Below are 11,366 nucleotides of genomic sequence, written 5' to 3'. Positions count from 1 at the left end.
CTCCCTCGCCCCGTTACACCTCACCCACCGCCGCTTCCTCTCCCCGCCCCCCGGCACGGCCTCACGCTTCCAGTCTCTCGCCTCGAAGGAGGCGGACGCCTCAATCGTCTCCGGGGCCGGTGGGGCGCGGGGAGCGAGCTGCTCTCGGTGCTCGACCCGGCGCTCACCGTCGAGGATCACTACTGCCGCCAGCGCGCCCAGGAGCATCGGAAGGGCATGGAGGCGGAGGGGTCCGGCATAGAGGGGATCTCGGTGGGCGGGCACGAGGCATGCGTCACTGCGCCGTCCCCATACTGCGGCAGTGGTCTATTCAGCAACGATCTGTACACTGCCTGACATTTTTGTTTGAGCAGCTTCAGTATTATCTTCATCTAATTGCTTGTCAAGTTGCTAATTGGAGTCTTCAGATTCTTAGTCACATTGTAGGTCAGTAAATCTGATTGTGTGACACCTTTGAGTGTTCATCTGAAAGTTAATTCTAGATCTCGCTAGAGAATGATCCTGATACATGGAAACAATCTGATTTATTCATTGTGCGATTACTTAGACCGGGCACCGGGCCTGCACCTTGCTTCAGTAAGTAATCCACAAATTGTGTTTTTTCCCGGGTTGGTTCAGCAATGATACTGATACATGCAAACATATCTGATTTATTCCTGTATAGCTCAGTGCCTGCTGTTAATTATGTTTTTTTTCCTTCCTCAGGATCCACAAATTGTCAAGCGCACATGGTACAACCATCAAGTTCTGGGATATTAGCTGGTAATTGAACTATCGAACTTGGCAATGTTCGCATAATGGTTTCCATCACGTATCTGATTTTGTTTCCATCATCTATTCAGTCTATGACACTGTATCCAAAAGAGTTGGTACCCATGAGTTCATTTTCCTACTTTGTACATTGCTGGAAGCCTAGAACCTTTAAAAAATATATATATTATGTAGGAAATCATTTGCATCAGCACCTGCCGCCAACATAAAAAATGTTAGCCTTCCGAAAGGCAAAATTCTGCACATTTTCACCTTGTTTATAAGTGGAACGGTTTGTTATTTATTTAACTGTAATTCCAAACATTTAAGTACTGCACGATATGTTAATGCTACTCAAACTCCATTGTATTAATCAAAATACGTTTAGATCTAATTTGTTGTTTGCTTGATGCTCTTTTTATGGTGAATTTTACAATTTTGGTGCTGGTGCAATGATTCTTTTTCTTGGAAAGACCGGCATCTTCAATCTTTTTTGATTGGGACTCGCGACTTGAAGCATGAATTACTAATTTCATTTCTATATATTAGCAATTGAACTTGTCCCCTTGTATGAAACTTTTCCCATGCAGGCTTAGTGCAGGCAGTCTTTTAACAAAGGATGGATGCGAGTAGTGATATGCTGAATACCATGGATCTATGTTCACTGAAGATAAGTTCTCTTCCTGAAACTTACAAGCACAAACTTCCTTAGTCAACTCAAAGCTAAGCACGGTTATAAACAAGATGCTTTAATATAATCAATACTGCTTGAATTTATATCAGTTTCCAACACTATCCGAGTCTTTGAGCCATTCTCTAAAAATAAAAATAAACACCTTGAGTGCTTTCTTACCAGTGCCTCCGATCAAGTTTGGTTTTTTTATAACCTTATTATAATCCAATATTTAATATGCCATCTAATGATCCAAGGTCTTTACAGGGAAAACAATGGCAGTTTTAATGCAAGTTCACTGAACAACTACCATATCTTTATGTAGCATTTGATTGCTTGGATGAAGTTGGATGGCAGATCCCCATCCAGCTTTTAAAAGTTGGTGTAGGTGTTGCAGCTTCTTCAGTGCAGTATACACTGGCAACTGGGAGCACACTTGAATTACATGGTTTCTCCATTCAGCCCGCTTGCTTGTTGTTAATGTCCATCTTTTTTGAGCTATCGTGCTGAAACTTTAATCTATTGTGCAGAATACATAATATTCAGATCCAGGGATGGCGGCCCCATTAGGTCTGGTTCTGGCCTGTCTGGAGTCTAGCATTGGTGTGAAGACGACACAACGGTGAGCTTGTGGCGGCGGCGGCTCAACCCCCAGGCATGGTCGTCCCTGTCTTCGCGCGGGAGGTAGCAGGGCAGCGGCAGCGGCGCTGCAGCGATGCAGGTGCAGGGGGAGCCCGAGGGGGCGACCAGATCCGGGGGTAGCGGCCCCATATGGTCTGGTTCCGGTCGGATGCGGAGTTCGACGACGGTGTGAAGACGGCCCGCCGGCGAGCTTGTGGCGACGGTTGACCTATACGTGAGCCGGGAGAAGAGAGAAGGGAGAGGAAAGAGATGGGAGAAAGGAGAAGCAGGGCGGCAGCTTGGAACTCCGGCGGTCGCCGGCATCATCTAGAGGCGGCAGGGTCGGGCGTGGTGCTCGGGAGGGAGGCAGCTATGAGGGGAGGCTCGGGAGGAGCTCCTCTGTCTCAACCCAGCCTGATGAGGGAGACTCACCCGCAGGTCAAAACCGGCCATTGACCATTGTCACGTCAGCAACCAGTGAAGTAAAACCACCCAGGGACTGATTTTTTTCCGGTATGAGATTGTTCAGGGGGTAAAGGGAACAGAAATAAAGATCAGGGGGTTATGTGAACCACCAATTTTCTTCAGTGTAGTAAAATGGACTTTTTTGAAAAAGAACATCCATACGAATAGCGTTGAGAGGCAATGAGCTTTTTTTTGTGCATGAGTTGGTTTGTGTTTCCATTCTTCTAGATTTGTTCTAAGAGAATGGAGTCGAATATAATGAATGATGTGCTCAGCAGACAGGCACAAGTTTTGCCAGTAGGTTCAACATTTGTACCCCATGACTATGTGTTCCAGAACTGATTTGGACATTCCCCTTTTCTTTAGAGATGAAGGGATCATTTGTACTCCCTCTGTGCCATGCCTGCGTGCATGATTACTCAGTATAGTCATGTTCATTTTTGTTATGTTTCTAAACATGTATATCATTTATGTGTGTGAACTGGTGGTGTCCTTTAGAAATACTTATTGTTGTGCGTCGATTTCTTCATGGTTATGCCTTCTATTTTTGAAAAAAATCATAATACCAATGTATAATTATATTCACATGACTTGTTAATCACAATAAGATAATATGTCTATACCACTTGTCAATCATTGTTGGCAAGGATTAGAAAATTATTTGGTCAAGAAAAATAGAAAATCATGATATACTTCTTTGAAATTTTCCCTCGAACATTGCCGGTTTACTCATGATTGATGACAAATATGTTCACTCATTTTTAGTCCAAGCGACATTTTTTGTATCACAACATTGTTAAACGTCTATATTGCCTCTCTTGTGTTAGCACACTATATTTTTGTTCATTATTTTCTAGAACGAATGATGATAATTTTTCACATGATAATACGTGCGTTGCACGTGCACACTTACTAGTAAGGAGTTAAGATTAGAAACATACCAACTGCTCGACAATTACAAGTAGAAGTAATCCTTTCTTTACGTTGCTCGCTTTTCTTGAAAGCTGACAACATGTTTTATTCGCAATTGAATGGTTTCTTTCTAGTGTGATATGTAGCTTTCTAAAATTGATCTATGTCAGTGAGAAATGCCCACCCCCCTCCACACGCAAAAAGAGATGCAATACTGACATGTCATAATGCAAAGTTACAAACTGGCAATTTACCAAAAGTTATAAGGTCTGCTTTGTATATTTGGCAGTGGATTATGTGGATGTTCAATCCTGTCCCTCGGGCACATATCCAACAAATCACATCTTCCAGGATCACGATATCATACCAGTGCCGATGTCACTAGATAGGACCAATACGTTGTTGTATCGATGCAAATAGTTCTCTTTCTAACCACACAGTTAGGAGTAACTCTATTGTTATTCCCAAAAGGAGGGTCAAAATGGGTAGGGGCACTCGGTGAGGTGCTAGGCCTTCTTCATTAACTTATTCTGAAAATGGGTGGCCTTCTTGGTATGCCGGTTTCTTGTGTTCTTCATGTTGGTCAAAAGCCAAATGATGGTGTCTATCGTAGCAGAATGGAGGTGAATCTCATTGTCTAGATATATAGAATGGTGAACCCTATGAATTACACCATGTTAATTGTCATAGGTTAGCTCCTTTCACTACAAAAAAATACACTTCCGTGATGATATGTGTTTGTCATAGTAGGTCACGTTTTCTGTCATGCATGTACATCCATGACGATTTTATGACAGAATCAAGATAGTCATACATGTGCTATCATAGAAGTGTTCCATGATATTACCAAAATTATCATCACAGAAGTGTTCACTTCCATGACGATAAATCCCGCGTCATGGAAGTGCTTTCGTCAAGGGTGACCGACACGTGGCATCCACCGTAACGGGTCGCCGTTAAGCTATCTGGTCCGGTTTTGGACCCGATAACCCGCTAACAGTCACGACCAATGACGATTTTCCACGTGTAAAATTCTCATTGGCCGGCGGAACCACGTGTCAGCTCCGCGTTGGCACAGGTGTCATTCATCCAATGGGCGAGATGCGCCTATGATATGTCGACACGTGGACCGGCCCAACAGTGGCCCATTCAGGTTAAAAGGCCGGGCCTGTCAAAATAAGCAGGCCGACCCATTACCGGCTCACTTGAGTCAGGCCCATTTACAAGCACAGCCCATACAAGTTACACAGAATCGCCCATCAAAGGCCCATTCTATATTTGACAATTTCCAGTCCATCGTCAGTTTTAGCCCATTAACGGCCCGCTACGTCTTTGGGCCCAATTGCGGCCCGAGCTTCTTTCAGCCTATTAGCGGCCCATCATCAGTTCTAGCCCGTTAACGGTCCGGAACGTCTTTCGGCCTTTTCTCGGCCCATTCTGCAGTTGGGCCAATTTTAGCCCGCTGTGACTTTAGGCCTGTAATTGGCCCATTCGGTAAATGGGCCAACTCCTAGCCCATTTTGTCTCTCGGCCTGTTAATGGCCCGCACAACAGTTGGTCCTTTGACTTCAGGTCCATTAGGGGCCCACGTTCCGCAGGGCATCATTTCAGCCCAACGCGACTTTCGGCCTGTTAAAAGCCTGGTTTGCAAATTGGGCCTCCTCTGCCCCATAACACTTTCGGCCTCTTACTGGCCCGTAAAGTAAAAGGGCCGAGACAAAATTGACATCTATTTTTGGCCTGCTAGAGGCCCGCGGGCCATTTCCATTTATACGGCCCTATCGAGCTTTTGGCCTATTAACGACCTGCTAAGAGCCATTGTTACAGTGGGCCACATCATTTGGGATCCACTTAATATTATTTTGACCAGCCCAATTAAGGCCCGCTTTGACTACACATGTTTGTTCATTTGTATGGCGTCCAGGAAATGGTTGGGCGTGTGGGCCCCCGTTTCAACGATATAACATATTCAAGAATTATCCTACTCTATACTATCGCCTCTAAAAAACATACACTATACAATAAAAAGACTAAGGCATAGAAACGTAGAATAATCCTATACTATACAATAAAGAAATTATAGCCGAATATACCCACTGGGCATTATAGTTCTACACCAGTGATAATAAAGCGTACACAAACAGCAAATTACATACACTGGACAAATAAAGCTCATACATCATGGACACGCATCAACAGAACTTACCATTTGGACTATAATCTCTTCAGAAAATAGGATTGGCCGAATTCAGATAGCACAAATTTCAGTCTGCAAAATCTCCAATTCCTTTGTGGTTACCTCAGTGTCTTGTTTCATTTTTTGACTCCTACATCTAATATCTGCATGTTCAGTCTCAACTTGTTGATTGTATGTTGAGAATCATGTACACGTTGTCTTGCCACCTCTAGTTGATGCTCGAGAACATCAGCACATTCCAATTCCAATCCATAATCATTTGGTAACCGGCATGCCGCACTGCTCGCAGATCTTTGTGTTGATGTCACTTCATCCTGAAATGTTTCTGTAAGTACACATGACTAGGGCAAAAATATAGTTACAACAGTGAAGCGAGCAAGACAGACTATTTTGTACATGGCAAAACAGGACTAACAATAATGTTACACGTCATGAAGCATAAGCAGGTGATATTTTAAAAATTATAAAAATGGTAGTCTGTGCAGCCTGCATACAGAAATCTATCTTAGCTCACCAAAGGAGCATGATGTTGGGGCCAAATCCAAAACACAGACAATAGTTTCCTTCCTATCCGTCAGATATAAATCGGACGGCCAATAATGCAGGATGGCAGACACACCATCATCACCAACTCTGTTTTTATAAGAGTATATATATATATTGCGTATAAGTAAGCAAGTAGTTGGCCATTCTGTAGCTCAATTAAAGTCTTAGGGAGAATAATGAACAGCAGGGGGATTCATACAACCCTACTACAGCAAACAAAACTATGCAATCATTAGCCTCGTATAAACTAGATTGTGAGCCTCATGCAGTAATAGTTGGTTAATAGACTTCAAAGCTTCAGTAACACTTCGCCAGAGTAATTAAATGGTAAGGCCTTTAATTATGTAAACTAATAGTTATACAAGTACCCAACATCAGGCATCATTGTTTGGGCATCTCATTAACTGAGGACAAATAAAGCAATTGAAAAGAGCAAATTAACTATGCCTGAAACAAACAAGGAATTGAACTATTGAGTTGGATACAGTGACTTACCTTAACTGGTTGAACAGGCTCAGTGCTGCTCCTACTTCTCTTGCAAGGCTCCTTCCTAACATCTTGTACTTGGAAATCCTCAATCTTATCTTCATTGCACCCCCTCTGTAAGGTGACACAAACTAGTTACTCGTCTCCTTGGAAGATAAATATGCATACTTTCCAGTCTGTGAACAACACAAAAGGATGAGATTATAACAAAACAACACCACATAATGAAACATGCCACATCTCTTGCACTTGCACACAATGAAATGAGCATTTACTATCTGTGCACTATGTAAAAACTAGGCATACCTTCGAACTGGATCTCCGGGTACTCTTGGAGAGCCTACTTTAGTGTATAGCCAAACCTTTATGTCACCTATGAGTTAGACAAGCCCCCACTACAGCAGCCCTTAGTGTTTAAATCGTTGACAAGCTCTGTTAGAGTGTTAGGTCAAGAACAACAAGTATTCAAAGCAAACAGTTCTGGTATGGCTGGCTGATGCAAACAAGCAATTGAACAGATGTATCAAGAAAAGAAGCAAAGAAGGAGGCTTAAAGACCATCACTTGACTGACCAGATTTAAGGGGCATTTAAACATCATGTGCAACGTATGAACTAACATAAACATTGCATATTCCAGATTCTACAATGGAATGCACATGTATTAGGTTATGCCATGTATGATGATGCCTAAATGTACACTATAATAGGCAGGAGTGATTCATTATTGCACGCAGAATTGAATTGCAGGTTAAGGGCCAGTTCTATTCCGCCTTTTTAGAGCTTATTGTCAAAATAAGCCATAAAAGATGTAAAGAAGTCATTTTTGAGTTATGGGCTTGTGCTTAACTTATTTCGCTTTGGAGGGGGGTGTTTCGGGTAGAAGCTCACTAAAAATTGAAGGGAAGGGGAATAGTGAAATGACTCTGTTCTTTGCCTATATTACACTCAAAATGCAATTGCCCTGCCCGCTTACATCTCCTCTCCCCTTTCCCTCTACCTCGATCCCCTGCCTGCAGCGCTAGGGTTCCTCCAGAGAGCCGTCGCCACTGGTCCCATCTGGCCTGGTCCTCGACGATGCTCTGTCCAGCTAGGCTACATGGCTGGCGGGTAGGGCCAAATCTCCCCGGCTGCTCCTTCCTCTGGTGCCGCCCCTCATTCTCATGGTCTCCAGCAGCTGCTCCACTGTGGTCCGTCCAACGCACTACTCCGGCGGGTGCCGCACAACTACGGCCGATGCCACACTGCGGCAGAAGGCACCTTATTCCCCCTCCCCTCCTCCGAGGCCATGGCCTTGAGGTGTTGTTGAAGGATGAGCTCATCCAACAAGGTGATGATCTCCTCTGATTTTTTGGCCAAATTTTCATTCTGTTCCACTATACGATGAATTTCTATGAGCTGCTTCTTCTGCTGCTATATGATGCATTGCTATGAGCTGCTCCTGCTGCTGCTAAATGATGAATTGCTATGAGCTGCTGCTGCTATATGATGAATTGCTATGAGCTGCTATTGCTGCTATATGATGAGTTGCTATAAGCTGCTCCTGCTGCAGCTATATGATGAATTGCTATGAGCTGCTGCTATATGATGAATTGCTATGAGCTGCTCCTGTTGCTGCTATATGATGAATTGTTATGAGCTGCTGCTGGTATATGATGAATTGCACACTGCTGCTGCTGCTACTGTATGATGAGTTGCTATGAGCTGCTGCTGCTACTATATGATGCTTTCAGGTGCTGCTGCTATATGATAATAACCAGTCACTTGGACCATCGAATTTCAATAAATAATTGTTCTTCATTTAAATGTGGGTCATGCGTTCTTCATTTAAATTAGGCAATGGGATCTCTATGGAAGACATTGACCAAAGTAGATTGTGACAAGTATATGGTATCTTTGTATTTGCATTTTGAACAAATAGTGATGGTCTATTTTCCTATCATATTAATTACTGTAGTGGGTTCAATTTGTGATGTTTGCAAGTCAAATTAATTTTCATATGGGCAGAAAAATGACAAAATATAATGCAATCTAGACTTTTCACTGATCATACCAAAGATAAGTTGAAAAGGAAGGCAATGAAAAAAACTGGTTGGCTTATTACCTGAAGCTTATATTCACATGTGCTTATTTTCTTAGGATAACTCGTAATAACTGTCCCTAAGAAACTTGGCCAATAGAACTGACATACAAATAACATGTCACGATGATTGCAATGGAGGAGTGACCTACCATAGCACACTGTATAGGCTCACCGCTGCCTCTCCTTTTTTTGCGATGTTCCATGAAATTGCCACATACATCTTGTACTTTTTCATTGTGTAACCCTATCTGCAAGTTGACACGGCAAATTTCAGACATCTCTACATGATAATACATTGCATATCCCTTGCGCATATTTAAACCACCAATTAACGATTGTGTGCATAGCATAAACTAGCCATGACTCTGTGCTGGACTAGCATGCACTCTAAGGGAGCCTAATGTAGTGCATTGGAATTCCTACAAGCCACCTACGATTTTGTGTATTGTACTACCTTTGTTCCTAAATATATGTCTTTGTAGAGATTCCAGTATGGACCACATACAGATATATATAGATGCATTTTGGAGTGTAGATTCACTCATTTTGCTTCGTATGTAGCCTATAGTGGAATATCTAGAAAGACTTATATTTAGGAACGGAGGTATGAGGTAGTATCATGTATGACATCTACATATCTAATTTAGTAGCTAGTAGTAGAAATCATTGTCTGCACAAAGGGATTACTGCTCAAAAATCCTAGCAAAGCACGGTGGCATGCACACAACAATACAAGAGAGAGAGACGCACTTACAAGATCATAGCAATGCCTCAGTTCAGGATCTTGGTTGGCCAAGCAGTTAGATCCAGAAGAAACATCGTCCTTGTAGTTTTTGCCAGCTGCATAACAGGTAACAGCGACATGTTAGTATATTTGAAGTACATCGGGCAGGTGATGCTGGACGGGTTTAAAGGTGAAGTACCTAGGCCGTGGCGGGTGCTTGGCATCTTGCCAGACGGTGGGAATCAGGTTAGAAACGTCAGGGGTGATGACGCTGCGCTGGCTGTCGGGGTCCGGTAAGGAGATCTAGAACCTTCGAGTAGAGTGTTTGTGGAGCCGCTCCGGTAGGGTGGACTATGGTGTGGGCGAAGCGGATCTGTGGCCATGGACGATGGCGTTGGTGAAGCTGCTCCGGTGGTTGGGTTAAGGATGGTGTCGACGATGCGGATCTGCGGCCGTGGACGGGGCGTCAGAAGCTGCTCCGGTAGGTTGGATGAGGGTGCGACGTGTTGGGAATCGTAGCATAATTTTAAAATTTTCCTACGCTCACCAAGATGCATCTATGGAGTATACTAGCAACGAGGGGAAAGGAGTGCATCTACATACCCTTGTAGATCGCGAGCGGAAGCGTTCCAATGAACATGGATGACGGAGTCGTACTCGCCGTGATCCAAATCACCGATGACCGAGTGCCGAACGGACGACACCTCCGCGTTCAACACACGTACGGTGCAGCGACGTCTCCTCCTTCTTGATCCAGCAAGGGGGAAGGAGAGGTTGATGGAGATCCAGTAGCACGACGGCGTGGTGGTGGATGTAGCGGGTCTCGGCAGGGCTTCGCCGAGCTTCTGCGGGAGTGAGAGGTGTAGCAGGGGAGGAGGGAGGCGCCCAAGGCTGTAATGTTGCTGCCCTCCCTCCCCCCGCTTTATATAGGCCCCCTGGGAGGGGGGGGGGCGCCGGCCAAGATCCATCTGGAGGGGGGGGGGCGGCCAAGGGGGGTGGCTTGCCCCCCAAGGCAAGTGGGGCGCCCCCCCACCCTAGGGTTTCCAACCCTAGGCGCAGGGGGGAGGCCCATGGGGGGGCGCCCAGCCCACCAGGGGCTGGTTCCCTTCCCACTTCAGCCCACGGGGCCCTCCGGGATAGGTGGCCCCACCCGGTGGACCCCCGGGACCCTTCCGGTGGTCCCGGTACAATAACGGTAACCCCCGAAACTTTCCCGGTGGCCGAAACTTGACTTCCTATACATAATTCTTCACCTCCGGACCATTCCGGAACTCCTCGTGATGTCTGGGATCTCATCCGGGACTCCGAACAACTTTCGGGTTTCCGCATACACATATCTCTACAACCCTAGCGTCACCGAACCTTAAGTGTGTAGACCCTACGGGTTCGGGAGACATGACCGAGACGCCTCTCCGGTCAAAAACCAACAGCGGGATCTGGATACCCATGTTGGCTCCCACATGTTCCACGATGATCTCATCGGATGAACCACGATGTCGAGGATTCAATCAATCCCGTATGCAATTCCCTTTGTCAATCGGTATGTTACTTGCCCGAGATTCGATCGTCGGTATCCCAATACCTTGTTCAATCTCGTTACTGGCAAGTCTCTTTACTCGTACCGTAATGCATGATCCCATGACTAACGCCTTAGTCACATAGAGCTCATTATGATGATGCATTACCGAGTGGGCCCAGAGATACCTCTCCGTCACACGGAGTGACAAATCCCAGTCTCGATCCGTGCCAACCCAACAGACACTTTCGGAGATACCCGTAGTGCACCTTTATAGTCACCCAGTTACGTTGTGACGTTTGGCACACCCAAAGCACTCCTACGGTATCCGGGAGTTGCACGATCTCATGGTCTAAGGAAAAGATACTTGACATTGGAAAAGCTCTAGCAAACGA

General features: G+C 44.9%; 1 long non-coding RNA gene across 1 annotated transcript; it reads left to right on the top strand.

Annotated features, from left to right (window-relative positions):
• On the top strand, positions 1–1,913 carry LOC123125792 (uncharacterized). The gene is made up of 3 exons (XR_006461490.1): positions 1–576; positions 706–762; positions 1,341–1,913. It is a non-coding gene; the product is annotated as an uncharacterized lncRNA (long non-coding RNA).
• The last annotated feature ends 9,453 nt before the right edge of the window (positions 1,914–11,366 follow it).

The sequence above is a fragment of the Triticum aestivum genome, chromosome 5D (assembly GCF_018294505.1).
Source record: "Triticum aestivum cultivar Chinese Spring chromosome 5D, IWGSC CS RefSeq v2.1, whole genome shotgun sequence".
Lineage (NCBI taxonomy): Eukaryota > Viridiplantae > Streptophyta > Magnoliopsida > Poales > Poaceae > Triticum > Triticum aestivum.
This window is presented reverse-complemented; position numbering and strand designations above follow the sequence as displayed.